The sequence below is a fragment of the Panulirus ornatus genome, chromosome 51 (genome assembly GCF_036320965.1).
Source record: "Panulirus ornatus isolate Po-2019 chromosome 51, ASM3632096v1, whole genome shotgun sequence".
Classification (NCBI taxonomy): Eukaryota; Metazoa; Arthropoda; class Malacostraca; order Decapoda; family Palinuridae; genus Panulirus; species Panulirus ornatus.
Genome location: NC_092274.1, coordinates 7,476,154 through 7,492,727, shown reverse-complemented (window position 1 = coordinate 7,492,727; position 16,574 = coordinate 7,476,154). Strand labels below are relative to the sequence as shown.

Below are 16,574 nucleotides of genomic sequence, written 5' to 3'. Positions count from 1 at the left end.
AAGGCACGTAAAACGTGAACTTACACCCGGGTTAAGTTCGTCTCGAGTTGAACTTTCTCAAGTTTGGCCACATCCCGTTTGGTTTACGAAGCTCTTTTGGCCCCACTGCGATGACAGAACTTGATGTCGATGACATATCAACAAAATGACTTCTTCGACACCAAATGCGTGTAGGGAGGTTTATAGACCAAACGCATCTGGAATATGAAGAGACTATGTGTGTGTGTGTGTGTGTGTGTGTGTGTGTGTGTGTGTGTGTGTGTGTGTGTCTTTTAGTCCCCAACAGCGACAGGTAAGTACACAGCTCTCGACTTACAGAGAGTGTGAAGGACTGGTAGATGGAGGAATTATCAGGTCGACTCTCTTGTCAACATCCTTTATCCCCCCAAAAGAAAAAGGAATTCCAATCACCTATCGTTGGAAAGGATTCAATCCAAAGACAAGGTCCTTTTCCTCCTCCTTCTCTCGCAACGGCGCGTAAATTCACCGTCGCCAGCGCTTCAGTACTGGTCGAACCTCCCCATGAGCCAAAGGGGTTTACTGGAGGTTGTGGAGGTAAGAGAGAGAGAGCGCTACAGTACAACCTCACACAACCTCTCCCTCCCTCCCTCTTGGGTTGGAACGAACCCGCTCACAACATCCATTGTAATCATGAGTTGTAATGTGGGTTTCATGTTACGTATAAGCCATACATAAGCCCTCTGTGTACAGGTCTTCCTCCCCCACACACACACACACACAAACAATAACATTATCCTCAATTGTGAGCACTAGGGGGGACCAAACAGCGAACACACAAAGCCTCTCTCTCTCTCTATCTCTCTCTCTCTCTATTTCACAGTATATGTGCCTATATGTAATCCCAGGCAGGGGTGCTCTCATATATATATCCAAATGATATATATGTATATTGGAAAGGATCACAATTTTGCGCGTGATCATGATGTTCCTATGAGTCCACGGGGGGGAAAATGAAACACGATAAGTTCCCAAGTGCACTTTCGTGTCATAATCACATCATCAGGAGAGACACAAGAGAGAAATATAACAGTCAGTTGATATATAACGAAGAGACGTAGCTAAGGACGCCATTTGGTCAACAAGTGATTGTCCAAGACAGACAACGAGCGTATCATAAACTTATTATGTGGACGAGAAGGGGAATTGTTTACAGTTTATATATGTATGTATATTACGCTGGATGGAGAAATGACCACATAGACCACTTTTCACAGACGTGTCCCAAGTGGAATTCTGTAGGGGGACACACTGGCCGTAAGGATACAAGGCCTCTTATTTCTCAGTGGGAACTTAGCCTCTGTGTCTTATGTGGGTTAGGGTCGTCCTACTTTAGTCAGTGGGTTTTGGCTTGTCACACTGCGGTGTGGGCTAGATAGCTTCAGTTCCTCAGGTCGCTACCCACTGTAGGACGTGGGTTCTGCCAGTTTCTCAGTGGTGTGGGGTGTGTTGGCCTCCCTCGACCTACCACCTCTCCACTGTGTAAGGGGTAGATATTCACACTCTCTCAGGGGATGGGGTCTCTCTCTCTCTCTCTCTCTCTCTCTCTCTCTCTCTCTCTCTCTCTCTCTCTCTCTCTCTCTCTCTCTCTCTCTCTCTGGCCGAGGGATGGGCGGCAGCCGTGGACAAGAAATGATTCAAAGTGTAAAACTCAATTTGCATATGTCCCCTTGGCGTATCGGCGGATGCGTGAAACCCACCCCCCTCATCTCCCCTCACCTTCCCTCACCTCCCCTCACCTCACCTTACCTTCCCTCACCTCCCCTCACCTTCCCTCACCTCCCCTCACTTTCCCTCACCTTCCCTCACCTCACCTTACCTTCCATCATCTCCCCTTACCTTCCATCACCTCCCCTTACCTTCCCTCACCTCCCCTTACCTTCCATCACCTCCCCTCACCTTCCCTCACCTCCCCTCACCTTCCCTCACCTCCCCTCACCTCTCCCTCACCTTCCCTCACCTCCCCTTACCTCCCTCACCTCCCCTCACCTCCCCTCACTTTCCCTCACCTTCCCTCCCCTCCCCTCACCTTCCTCACCTCCCCTCACTTTCCCTCACCTCCCCTCACCTTCCCTCAGGCGCTCACGCACCGTCGCCCAAGAGGCAGAAGTTTCCCTCCCGTATTTTGTGACTTCTGTTTTTTTTTCTTTTTTTTCTTTTTTTTTTTATAATGGTTATTGGTTTTTCAATCGTTCGCCTCGCTCGTTCTCAGCCAAGCACAGGCCATTGACATGTTGACAACTTGTCTTCGAACAGCAAGTGTTGTGAATGGGGTCGTTATGTATTCCTTCGAGTCCACGGGGGAAATGAAACACGATATGTTCCCAAGTGCACTTTCGTGTAATAATCACATCGTTATCACACGAAAGTGCACTCGGTAACTTATCGTGTTTCATTTCCCCGTGGACTCACAGGAATATACTTGATCACGCGCTCAATTTTGATCCTTTCCAGTATATATATATATATATATATATATATATATATATATATATATATATATATATATATATATATATATATATATGGTGGTGTGCACTTTTTCTTGGACGGGTTTTGTGTACGTTGTAAGATTCGAATCGAGTCATCCCTTCATTATTTGTAAACTGCTTAAATTATCGTTGTACCAATAGGTTAACATACAGAGCCTTAATTAACTTATGTAGATATGCACGCCAGCTTGTCTTCCTCTTTCTCTTGCGTATTGTTCACCGAGAAAACGTTTATATGAACATTGAACATCGTTATCTCTCGCATGTGTCGTGCGCGGGTCTTATCAATTTTCATTTATCTTGAGCAGTTCGTTCCATTTCCCTCTTTTTTTTATTTTTGTTATGTTCTCCCACACGGCGTGTTTGCCAATTCATCCTGGTTCAGTCCCATGACATCACGTCACTCCCCATATACCACAGCGATCCAACTCCTTCTATCCCACGCACGCCACTCACACTCCTGAGTATGCAGGCGACGGTACCCCATATAATGGTGAGGGTTTCCGGTACCCCATATAATGGGGAGGGTGTCTGGTACCCCCATATAATGGGAGAGGGTTTCCTGCAACTTTGAGGGTGCAAGGGAAAGGATGGGGTTCTTCCTGGGGCGAATTGGTCTTGAACGAGAATGGACTCCTTTTCTCCAACTGATTATGATACAGCCTCGTTGGAGGTGACTTACTGTTAGATTGGACTCCTTTTCTCCAACTGAACTCCTTTTCTCCAACTGAACTCCTTTTCTCCAACTGGACTCCTTTTCTCCAACTGAACTCCTTTTCTCCAACTGGACTCCTTTTCTCCAACTGAACTCCTTTTCTCCAACTGATTATGATACAGCCTTGTTGGAGGTGGCTTACTGTTAGCTGTGACTCGCGGGAGGAGTCCGGTAACTTCAGTCTTCATTTACTTACATACATGTCACTAGTTGCTTTCGCATAAGCTGCTTTTCCAGTTTGACTTCTCTTTATGTTCGCGTTAGTTGCTTTTCCAGTTTGACTTCTCTTTATGTACGCGTTAATCAGTTCACCGTTAAAGAAAAAAAAAAATTCATTCCATTTTGTTTTTCCAGGTTATGTTTTTTGCATGGCACAGTGCATTTTTTTTTTTCTGCAGTTATTTCTGTGTCTCTCTCTGTCTATTCCTGGGTCTTTAAAGACATCTATCAATAAGAACGTTGCCCTTTTGACACGTTTTGTATTGGAAAATGTCCTTTGGCATTTTTTTTTTTTTCCATTTGAGCAGGCTTGTGGAAAGAGGGGTGATTGTGTGTTAGGGTAATGATGGGCATAGATGAGGGTTCAGTAATGGCGAAAAGCGTTGTCCGGAGGCGAGTCTTTGCCCTCGGCAATGAAAGAAAATGGGAAGAGGGTGGTCGTGTTCGAAATGAAATGGCTGAGAACGTTTTGTGGTCTAATGCGGGTTTGATCGTGTGAGGGGAGTGAGAGTGTACCGAAAGAGAGAGAGAGAGAGAGAGAGAGAGAGAGAGAGAGAGAGAGAGAGAGAGAGAGAGAGAGGTTGTAGAAAGCGGAGGATGATTGAGAGAGATAACTAGGTTGCACTGAAATTGTTTGGACATATGGGGAGGATGAGTGAGAAGAGATTGACTCAGAGAACCCCCTTGTCGGCAGCGAAGTGAGTTAGGGGAAGGGGAGGCAGAAAAGATTGAATGGTTGGGTTAAGGAAAAGATTGAATGGTGGGGTGAAGGAGGTTATGGGGTACCGTCGTATGAATACTCAGGAGTGTGAGTGGCGTGCGTGGGATAGTAGGAGTTAGATCGTTGTGGTATATGGGGAGTGACGTGATGCCAAGGAACTGAACCAGGGCCTGTGAGGTGGCCAAGGCAAACTTTGGAACATTCTGTGATCAGTCTTATCAAAAACATGTTATCAGTCTGTAGTCTTGATTTTGTCTACCTCATCATTACAGTCTGTTTTATTCATTTAAGAATATTTATTATACACACATGTGTCTCGGTACTTCTCCAGTAATTCTAGTTCAGTTTCCAACCTGACTCAAGTTTGTGTATATTTTTCCTCCCCCCTTTTTTTATGTCTATCAGTTTTCCCATTTCATCTCAACCATCATCAATTTTATCACTCCGCCCTCCGCTCTTCCCTTATCAGGCACACGCCGTTCTCCCCCGTCAGTATATATATATATATATATATATATATATATATATATATATATATATATATATATATATATATAAACTTTTTCCGTTCAGAGCAGATGTCAACCAACCCCTCTCCCTTTTTCCATTTCTCTGTCTCTCTCTGTGTGTCGGTGTGTGCGTGTGTGTGTGAGAGAGAGAGAGAGAGAGCGCGCTCCTCTCTCTCTCTCTCTCTCTCTCTCTCTCTCTCTCTCTCTCTCTCTCTCTCTCTCTCTCTCTCTCTCTCATATTCATTTCAGTTATCTCACCTTTCGAACTTTTTAGAATATTTCTTTTCCTCCCTTTTTTTCTCTCTCTCCCTCCTCCGCTTCATCTTTACCTCTCTCTCTCTCTCTCTCTCTCTCTCTCTCTCTCTCTCTCTCTCTCTCTCTCTCTCTCTCTCTCTCTCCCTCCTATTCACAGTCGCTTTTCATTCCCCCCCTTCCCCCCACCCCGACGCACTTTTAAGGCTTATTGACCCGGAATTGGTAAATATGTTCCCCCCTCCCCTTTTGCCTGGCGATGTCTGGAAGAAGACTTAGTCTCGCCAATAGAAGCAATCAGCGTTCCCAGTTTGTGATCAGAGGCTGAGGAAACCTGACAACTTATTTTTGATTAAGGGGTGTTTGCTACACTTCCCGTCATTGGCCGGGAGGCGGTGGGTGTGAGTGCCACCTTTTCAGCTGGGGTACAATGCCCTCAGTCACGAAGGAGAGGTCATGGAGCAGGATGGGCCAAAAGGCAGCAGTATTTTATATGTAATCTGTCCCTTCATTTCTTTGGAGCAGGGGAAAAGGCCGGACGGTCATGAAATGAATGTGAACTGTGCTTCAGAATGCACTTGAATACGGCGGCGGCACTGTATTTCAAATGACATACACTACTGTGTCAGGCCGCGCCTCAGTGCATCCAGAAAACCTTTTCCGTCTCATCTTGAGAAACGAGAAAGCTCTTTAAAAGAGGCAGACATTGTCCTACAGAACTATGAGTTTTCCAAGGGACGATGAAGACCAAAAGATGGACAGTGCCCCCAAAGAATAGACACGCTCTTCCTTGAACTGATAAGTATTTTGGTGGGAAAAAAAAAAGTTCTTGTAAGAGAGTTAGATAAGAATTTCGCAAGGAACGGAAGAATGTCCCCATTCGTGGAATAACGCCAAGATTCGATATTGTCTACCTAACGATGTTTCAGAACTCCCGTAAAGTTAGAAAGACGTCAGTGGCGTGGCGTCCATACACTTAGAAGCTTGCATATGTTTCGGAAATGCTTTGGAACAAAACATGGTCAGGTAGTGAATAAATATGACTGCCAATGAATAGTATTGGACTATCATAAGATGATAATTCTTTATAGTTGAAAATTAGGACGGCCCACGACTGGGTGGCGTGGTAAGAAAAAAAAGATATTTAACTTGACAAGAAAATGTAATTCCAATTTGTAGTTTTTTTAAACTATCACCGACTCCCCGCTGCTGCACAGTGGCCTTCTGGTGTCCCCGTTAACGCAGTCGTTTATACAGTTTATTTCTGGCGTTTTTTTTTTTTTTTCTTAGAGTATACCTAAATCTATCAAATATTTGTCTAAACGACTTTTGAAGGTATTTATAGTCTTAGCCTTCACTACGTCTGCCTGTAGCTTATTCCAGTGCTCAGCACACCTATAGGAAAGGAAGCTTTGTCCCCTTCCACGTCTCCCCCCCACGTCCGTACTACGTGAATTCTCTTCCGGTTCGTTGTAACATTACGGAAAAGTGATGTTACAACGCTACGGAAAAGTGAACGCCATTGAGACGCGTGTGGCTGTTCACTTCTCCGAATTCGTAAGTTGATCCTTCCTTCGTTGTAATTGGGGGGGGGATGATTTTGATAATACAGGTGCCTTTGGGGATGATTGAATTTCATCCTGTACTGCATTGCGTAATACCCCAATGGGGTCCCCCATCTGAAAGCTGATTGGTCAGGCTTTCACAGTGACCTAGATTAAAGCGAAGCCCATTGGCTGGTTTATCGTAGGTTTGGTGGTGAGGGGATGGGGGTGTGGGGTCAGGTCAACTACCAAGTTTGACCTTTTTACAGCATCTTTATTTTATTTTTTCGTAGGATTAAAAAAAAAAAAAATCGCTAAAATCAATTTTTTTTATCCACTGGGCTGAAAAAAAATAATTTTTGCCCCCGAATTTTTTTTTGCCCCCCCAATTTTTTTGCCCCCCAATTTTTTTTTGCCCCCCAATTTTTTTTGCCCCCAAATTTTTTTTGCCCCCAAATTTTTTTTGCCCCCCAGTTTTTTTGCCCCCCAATTTTTTTTGCCCCCCAATTTTTTTTTCCCCCAATTTTTTTTGCCCCCACCAATTTTTTCTTTTTTTTTTGACTTTGTTACTGTAATGTAGCTTGTAAAACTAGTGATAAATATGATCAGTAATTGCTTGAGTGGAATATGTTTATTTAGGAACAAATGAACTAGCAAACCCCCCCATCCCCCCCCCCCCCTAAAAAAAGAAAAGGAAAAAAAAAAATATTGAGCCATATTGCTTGATGAAAAATACAGTTGTTGTTCTATATTTTTACGGTGAATTACATGTGTTGTTGTTGTGGTGGTGGTTCGTGGGGGGGGGGGGAGAAAACGTATATGAAATAGCTGTTGTTCGCTGTTGGGCCTTTTAAACGTGTGTGAACCATTAGGTCTCCCTCCCTCCCGTGGGCGACCCTTTCAGCCCGCCCACCCGCCCCTGTGGACGCCCGCTCTTCCACTGCCATTCTGAGTTCGTGCACAACACCTGCTTCTGTATTGCCCGCCGGCGCCGGTGCCCTAGCCAAAAGTGCCGGCAATTGAGGGTAACCATCGTTAACTGGGGGCTCGAACTAGCGCAGGGAGGCGGGGTGGGTGGGGTCACATGTTGTCCTGTGTGGCACGTAAAGTGGAGTGTGTATGTGTGTGTGTGTGTCGTGCGCGCTAATACATGTCCCTCCTCCACCTCCTCCACATGTGGCGCAAAGCAAGGCTGTAAATGCGGATGGATAACACATCGGTACTGCGTTTCGCTTCCGATATTTATCGGGACTTTCATTGGAAGGGATGGTGGCGGGAACAGCGGAGGTAAACAGTTGTTGACTCTGTGTGTGTGTGTGTGTGTGTGTGTGTACTACGTAAGGAGAGGTTTATGGTGTGATGAAGTCTGGCGAGCCTTAAGAAAGAAAACGAAATTTTGCGAATTAAACACTAGTCTCTGGAGATGTGATCTCTCTCTCTCTCTCTCTCTCTCTCTCTCTCTCTCTCTCTCTCTCTCTCTCTCTCTCTCTCTCTCTCTCTCTCTCTCACACACACACACACACACACACACACACACACACACATTTCACACACAAGGTAGAGTGAGATAAGGAGAAAGCGCGAGCCAAGGGGAGTACGAAGACGAGAGAAAACACGCAAAAGAGCTCTGAAAAATCCTTCTTCCATGTGTAACATCTTCAAGAGAGAGAAAACGGGACGTGTGGCTGGCTGAAGAGCGATGGTTACAGGCGCGTTGTAATCACCTTGTTCCATTTGAAACGTCACGTATGATAATTGGGCGAATATCTGTGCCAGGCCCTTGTGACACATCGGGTCGTAACAGGTATGTAACAGAGTAACGACCTGGGATTGGTTGGTGACGATTGTTACATTTTCAGTCACAGAGAATTGGAGTGCATTTGGGGTGGTTGTTTAAGGTCATCAATGGGTTGTTTGCTAGTTTGTACCATTTCACCCAAGAGCAACGTTAGAAGAGGGGGGGGGGAAATATATATATATGAATATATAGAGACGAAGAAGAATGAGTTGATATTAAAGGAGTAAAGAAGAGAATGGTGTCCTTTATCTTTATTTATCATAAATGAGGAAGGGGTTTATAGACGATGGGAAAGGAGAATAGGGCAATTGGTCGATTGGGAAACATCCAGCGACTCTTGTTAGTATTGGAAGCCGGCTTGGGCAGTAGGCTGGCGCTTTGGGGTCACCTCACACACACATTGGTGGTGTAGGCGTGTGTAGCGGCCATCCTGAGCTCCTCGAAGCCACATGCTTCGTCAGGAGGAGGAGGGCGCGGCCCTAGGACACATGCGAGGGCGATGACATGCCTCTGAAACTCGACCACCGCGGGATGGCGCGATTCTTGTATATAACGCACTCAGACCTTCCTCTCTCGCTCCCTCGCTCTCTCTATCTCACATACACACACACGAAGGATTGATACCATGTAAGTACTTCATGTACGTGTGTGTGTGTGTGTGTGTGTGTGTGTGTATGGAGGCTTGATAGCATGTAAGTATTCATGTGTACGTGTACGTATATGTGTGCGTATTTGTATATGGAGGCTCGATAGCGTGTAAGTATTCATGTGTACGTGGGTGCATGTGTGCGCATTTGTATATCCCTACACATTCGTGGTACATGTACGTTTGTCAGAGACTGCGTGTATAATTCAGTACGTTATAGCTCTGCTGTGTGGGCGCGCGCGCCGCGCCCCCAAGTGGGCGTGTGTGTCTCTCTCTAACCCTCATCCTAATCAGGTCTTCTCACCATTGGCAGGTCATGTCTACACGGGTCACTGCCAAGGTCGTGTCATTGGTTACTTCAAAGATATTGCCAGTGTCAGCAATGTGTATATGGTCCATGTGTCTACCACACACCCCTGGAATATAAGGTAAGTCTACGTCTATCCAAATGGTGGAGATGTGTATGTCTATCCAAATGGTAGTAATGTGTATGTCTGTCCAAATGGTAGAGATGTGTATGTCTATCCAGATGGTAGAGATGTGTATGTCTGTCCAAATGGTAGAGATGTGTATGTCTATCCAAATGGTAGAAGTGTATGTCTGTCCAGATGGTAGATGTGTATGTCTATCTAAGTGGTAGTAATGTGTATGTCTATCCAGATGGTAGAGATGTGTATGTCTGTCCAAATGGTAGAGATGTGTATGTCTATCCAAATGGTAGAAGTGTATGTCTGTCCAAATGGTAGAGATGTGTATGTCTGTCCAAATGGTAGATGTGTATGTCTATCCAAGTGGTAGTAATGTGTGTGTCTATCCAAATGGTAGAGATGTGTATGTCTCTCCAAATGGCGTAGATGTGTATGTCTATCCAAGTGGTAGAAGTGTATGTCTGTCTAAATGGTAGAGATGTTTATGTATATCCAAATGGTAGAGATGTTTATGTCTATCCAAATGGTAGATGTTTATGTATATCCAAACGGTGCTGTTTATATATATCCAAATGGTAAAGATGTTTATGAATGTAATATTAGGATTGGAATGGGACATTTACATACAGTGTTGTATGTTCATAGGTCCGTTCAACCAATAGGATGGTATAAGAAAACTACATAAGAGAAAAATGTGTATAATTCAAACAGGTAACTGTGCTGTAGAGGTGAATGTAGATGGGTAACTGTTTATATGATTACTGATGGGTTCATTCTCTTCTGTATATAGTGTTCGCGCGTCATTCACTCAAATAAAAGTAACAGAATGTGAAGAAAAAAAAAAAGATTTATGATTTGCAACGCTGGGATTTTTTACGATTTTTGGGATTTTTTACGATTTTTTGGGATTTTTTACGATTTTTTGGGATTTTTTACGATTTTTTGGGATTTTTACGATTTTTTGGGATTTTTTACGATTTTTTTGGGATTTTTTTCATCTTTTTTGGATTTTTTTAATCTAATTTTTTTTTTTTTTTTGGATTTTTATTGTTTGAGGTAAAAGTTTACAACGATGTTATAAAAATGTTTTATCCCAAGCCATCGTGTGAATGGCCCTGCCTTGTTCACAGAACCGGCAGTTGTAATGGTAGTTTGAGGTAGTTCTCTTGTTAGTAGTTCAGTGTTCGTCATGAAGGATGATATAGCTTTTTGATATATATATATATATATATATATATATATATATATATATATATATATATATATATATATATATATATTATATATATTATATAAATTTTTGGGGATGCTATTTTATGTGGCGGGGTGGCGACGGGAATGGATGAAGGGAGCAAATATGAATTTGTACATGTGTATATCTCTGTATGTCTGTGTATATATATGTATGTATACGTTGAAATGTATATGTATGTATATATGCGTGTATGGGCGTTTATATAGATATACATGTGTACGTGGGTGGGTTAGGCCACTCCTCGTCTGTTTCCTTGCGCTACCTCGCTGAAGCGGGAGACGGCGATTAAGTATAATAAATATATAAAGATATTTTTTTGATCGTTATTTTGTAACAATGTTATCGATTTGCATGCAGTCCGGTAACACCTATGTATGCACATAGGTGTTACCGGACTCCATCTTCTCGTGGTTATGCTTGTGGATAAAGGAATAAATGACTTGATAAATGCAGGTGGGTTTAAGGGTTGTTTGATAGGTCAATGAGTCGGATAAATGACAACGGTAAATGAGTAAAGGGAAGGTAAATAAAGTACACTTGTGAACATTGGAAAAAAAAAAATTACTTTTTAACACCAGTCTATTTTGCATGACTGTTTCAACAGTGAATAAAAAAGAATTTAAAATACAGCAGTTTGAAATTCTGGTAATGGTTGGAGCGGTGGAAAAATGACTTCAGCCGGATAAAAACAGACAAACAAACAAACAAACAACCGAACCTTGTTTCTTAATCCGAACTTCGGTTAACTGGGTTGAGACGTGTGGTATTTCGAAGTGCCATCGAAACCGGATGATATTGTTATAACCCGGTTGTAGAGAACAGGGAGGGAGGGGGAGGGTCTGTAATCACACTTGGGGGGGGGGTCGTTACAACCCAATTATGGAAAACAGGTAGTTCGGTGTTGTTATTTTGTGGTCTGTGATCACACTTGAAGGGTTGCTATAACCCGGTTGTAGAGAACAAGGCGTCTGTAATCACACTTTTGTAAATACCGCCAGGTAAACATGTAAACGCCTCTAAGCGTGAATATATACATATGTAAACAAACACGTGTATCCCATTTCGAAATATGAGTGTGTATACATGTTAGGATATTCATAGACATTTTGTTTACGGTGCTTTGATGAGGGAATCATATGTTTTTTTTTAGTTTGTAGAGATGGAAATAATCCCCTTCTAATTTGTTACTTTAGTTATCTTCATTCCACCCCCCCACTCTCGTAACACTTCAGTTAAAGGTGTAACTGCCTTTTGGGGGGAAAATGAGAGAGAGAGAGAGAGAGAGAGAGAGAGTCATCTTGACTGGCTGTCACCATGCCCTCTCCCAACTTGGATATTGCCTGTCTTTCTCAACGTCTTCTGAACTATTCATTTGCCTCGTTACCCCTCCCTCCCTCTGTCGTTTGAGGTGCGTCGTCGTTTCAGCTCGTAGCCTCTGTGGGCCCCTCACCCCCCCTGGCTGGTCTGCATGACCGAACAGGGGGGGTTTGCATCATTGCAAAGGGCGTTAAAGCCGACCGAGCCATTTAGTGTTGCATGATAACGGTGCTAAGGCGTCAAACACTCTCTCTCTCTCTCTCTCTCTCTCTCTCTCTCTCTCTCTCTCTCTCTCTCTCTCTCTCTCTCTCTCTCTCTCTCTCGGTCGTCGGTATTTTAAAGCGTACGTACACAAACAGCCCGTTGCCCCCTCCCCCTAATACATAAGGCGTGTAATGAGTGGAAAGCGTACCCTGGGGACATACGCATATACGCACAGACAACTGGTTCCTTCCTTTACAGCTATTCATTAACTATGATTTCCACCCCTTCCTCCCCCCTTCATGGCTCAGCTTTGATCACGTTCGCCATTTGATGCGAGATAGGACTTATTTGCATACGTCCGTCAACACGCTCGCCTCACAACAGGTTTTGCGAAGCTAAAGTTGTTGTTATTGTGTTTGGGTCGTGGTGGGGGGGCACCCCGGCCGCCCACCCGCTGGCCACCACGCGTTCCAGTCCAGGTGGGTACAAACAGAGATGAACTCTGTCCTTTGAGGAGTGGACTTGCGAGATGGCAAGACCGTATCTGTGTTCATTAGCAGGCTTCTGCTGCACCTCTTCCTCGTCCTCCTCAGTAGCTGCCGGGGTTAGGTTCTGTCCTCGTATATCTCTACCTCAGAGCTTAGGTGGAGGTGAGGAGGGAGGGAGAGTTGTATATCATTGAGGTACAAAGGGTCACTGAGAGCCTTTCTAAACCTTCGTCAAGTGTTTCAATTATTTGCTAAAAAGAGAGAGAGGTGTTTACCACCCTTGGGGTATACTCATGTCTCTCGTGTCTGTTTTTTTTTTTTTTTGCTGAATTGGAGAGCTTCGAAGATTGCCAAGGGCTTGTTGCACCATTTTGCCTCTTCGTGTCTTCATCCATTGGTAACGTTAGACCTTCTTTCTATTTTCGATTTTCTTGTGTAATAACTGACACAGTCATCAACGCGTTTAGCCTTAGGAGTACAGAGTGGTGATATTATTTATTTAAGGAATAAAGCATTTACTATCCTCTTTTTTTTTACGAAGTCAGTGAAGAGTATTATCTTGACAAGGGTTGATGTAAGAGATTCGAACAATGAGAGGCTTCTCTGAATGAGCATGACTCATTCAGCTTCAGCTAAGCTGAACCACAGTGCATTAAGCTGTCCCCCCCAGGTCACCAAGACTCGTCCACGATCAAGCTGCTGTCACCCTTAATGCATCTGACTTGAGACGGTTTGGACACACGGAGAGGATGAGTGACGAGAGGTTGACTGAAACGGTACACAAGTCAGAAGTGGAAGGGACAAGGGAAATAGTTAAGCCAAAGAAGGGAGGGTGGAAGGATGGAGTGAAAGATGGTTTGTGGGTTCGGGGTCTAAGGTGAGAGGGTGAGAGGCGTGTGCAGGGGATTGAGTGAATCGGAGCGATGTGATATACAGGGGACGACGTGCCATGAATTGGTTGATCCAGGGCATATGAAGCAGCCAGGGGAAGATCAGGGAAACGTCTGTTGGACTCGCTTGAGAATAGAAAGCTCTGGCTTCGATGCATTGTACATAACAGCTTGAAAATGGATGTGAGCGAATGATACCTTTGTGTGTGTGTGTGTGTGTGTGTTCCTGGCGCTACCTCGCTAACACGGGAAGTTGCCTACTGGTCAGATATTGATCACGAATGACATTGTACTCCCTGCTCCCTCCTCGCACTATGATGGCTTCTGATATCCAACCTTTAGAACACACTTAGCGCGCGTTCTCAAAGGTACTTCCTCGCCACTTGACAACTTCAATCAAGGGGCGAATTCGTGATCATCCTCTCCTTTGCACATGGAGGACTCATTAAGTTTTTACGCCGGTCGCGCCTCTGAATGGCTGTGAAATTGCTGGATTGCCGAGAGTCCTCAAGTACAATGGGTGACGTGTGTTGTTATCATGGGGCGAGCGATGTCTCTCATGCCCGTGTGTTTGTGTGGACGGTGAAGTTCCCCAAGGTATTTGAGAGGTCCTTGAGCCCCTTGTCTGTAGGTTGAGTATATTCAGCCACATATATGTTTTTCTTTTTTTTTTTTCATATGCCTAATTTTGGGGGATTATATGCTCACCCGTCATGTCTTCTGTCATGGGTAACACATGTGGCAAAGAGGATTTGTCCAGTTTTTATATATATATATATATATATATATATATATATATATATATATATATATATATATATATATATATATATTTCCGCCTAGGGTGGTCATGACCCCTTTGGGGAATTGTAAAAGCCTTTGACGCTGCATTACAACTGCTGAATTGCTTGATTATTGCCTTCTGGGAATTATCCTCTCGCCCTTTGAATAACGTCCTTTTCTTCTTTTGACACGATTCGGGCAGTCACTTGTTTACCAAATGACGTCCTAGCTACGTCTCTTCGTTGTAGATCAGTTGACTGTTATATTTCTCTCTTGTGTCTCCCCTGATGATGTGATGATGTGATTATGACACGAAAGTGCACTTGGGAACGTGTGTTTTATATTCTCCGTGGACTCGTAGGAATATATATATGAATATATATATATATGTATGAAGGCTGAAACTATTCCATCAGAAATTTGTGGTAAAAGTGCCACAGATAACTTTCGGGCAGAGGGGGTTTGTCAAGAGAGAAGAGAGAAAGGTCGCGGGAGTTTGATAAGAACCCAGCGGGAGCGAAATTGTCTTGCGAAAGCCTAGAGAGAGAGAGAGAGAGAGAGAGAGAGAGAGAGAGAGAGAGAGAGAGAGAGAGAGAGAGAGAGAGAGTTCAAAGGTCAAAGGGAAAGAGATAAAAGTGGGTTGGGAGCCAATGTTCAAAGGGGGGGCACGATTGGATTGGTGGACCAGATGTGTCATAGACTTGAGAACAGAATGATATAACGAAGTGGCTCAATGGATTCGTTTACATTCAGTCTCTTTCTGATACATGTCGAAGATCTGGTGATTGAGGAGGATTCAAAGTTGTGTTTACGTGTTTACATGAGAAAGACAAGACAACAGGAGGCCTGATTGGTCCACGACTGAGTTGTCTGGTTGATACAGAAATTGAGTTTGATTTGACCAAGAAATGTGATTCCGCTGTGTGATTTTGGTAAGCCATCACCCACTCCCCAGTGCTGCACATTGGCCTTCTATCGTCCCCGTTACAGCTGTCGTTTATATACAGTCAATTTCTGGCGTGTTTCTCAGTGCACCGACGCCCCGCTGCTGCACGTTGGCCTTCTAGCGTCCCCGTTACAGCTGTCGTTTATATACAGTCAATTTCTGGCGTGTCTCTCAGTGTGTGTGTGTGTGTGAAAGGACGGGCGAGCCCCATCGCTGGAGATGGGTTAACTGAAGAATGCGAAGGAGTTAAGACCATCAATAGAAAACACATTTTAGTTTATAACACCTACCTGGTAGTACATGTAACACCAAGCTAGAAGTACATGTAACACCTCCATGGTAGTACATGTAACACCTACATGGTAGTACATGTAACACCTACATGGTAGTACATGTAACACCTACACGGTAGTACATGTAACACCTACATGGTAGTACATGTAACACCTACATGGTAGTACATGTAACACCTACCTGGTAGTACATGTAACACCTACCTGGTAGTACATGTAACACCTACCTGGTAGTACATGTAACACCTACCTGGTAGTACATGTAACACCTACACGGTAGTACATGTAACACCTACCTGGTAGTACATGTAACACCTACCTGGTAGTACATGTAACACCTACATGGTAGTACATGTAACACCTACCTGGTAGTACATGTAACACCTCCATGGTAGTACATGTAACACCTCCATGATAGTACATGTAACACCTACATGGTGGTACATCTGCCTTATTAAAAAGATACTGATGTTACGATTAACGAAGACTTAAGTGACCTGGCTTTTATCCTTGACGTTGAACGATCGGTCCTCGTTAATCAACTCCAAAATGTTGCAGTCGTTGAACTTCATAATTTTTTTGTAAGCTGTGTGAACGTTTAATCCCTCTGTGTGTGTGTGTGTGTGTGTGTGTGTGTGTGTGTGTGTGTGTGTGGAGGAGGGTAGACATAGATGGTCATAGTGAGGAGGATAGATGGAGGAGGCTAGACATAGATGGTCATAGTGGGGAGGATAGATGGAGGAGGCTAGACATAGATGGTCATAGTGGGGAGGATAGATGGAGGAGGGTAGACATAGATGGTCATAGTGGGGAGGATAGATGGAGGAGGGTAGACATAGATGGTCATAGTGAGGAGGATAGATGGAGGAGGGTAGACATAGATGGTCATAGTGGGGAGGATAGATGGAGGAGGGTAGACATAGATGGTCATAGTGGGGAGGCTAGATGGAGGAGGGTAGACATAGATGGTCATAGTGGGGAGGATAGATGGAGGAGGGTAGACATAGATGGTCATAGTGGGGAGGATAGATGGAGGAGGGTAGACATAGATGGTCA

General features: G+C 44.0%; 1 long non-coding RNA gene across 1 annotated transcript in view; it reads left to right on the top strand.

Moving 5' to 3' along the window:
* The first annotated feature begins 9,224 nt into the window (after positions 1-9,224).
* LOC139764762 (uncharacterized) overlaps positions 9,225-16,574 on the top strand; it is a 262,860-nt gene continuing 255,510 nt past the window's right edge. Inside the window, exon 1 of the long non-coding RNA XR_011716458.1 lies at positions 9,225-9,342. This is a non-coding gene — a long non-coding RNA (uncharacterized lncRNA). The remainder of the gene's footprint in view (positions 9,343-16,574) is intronic.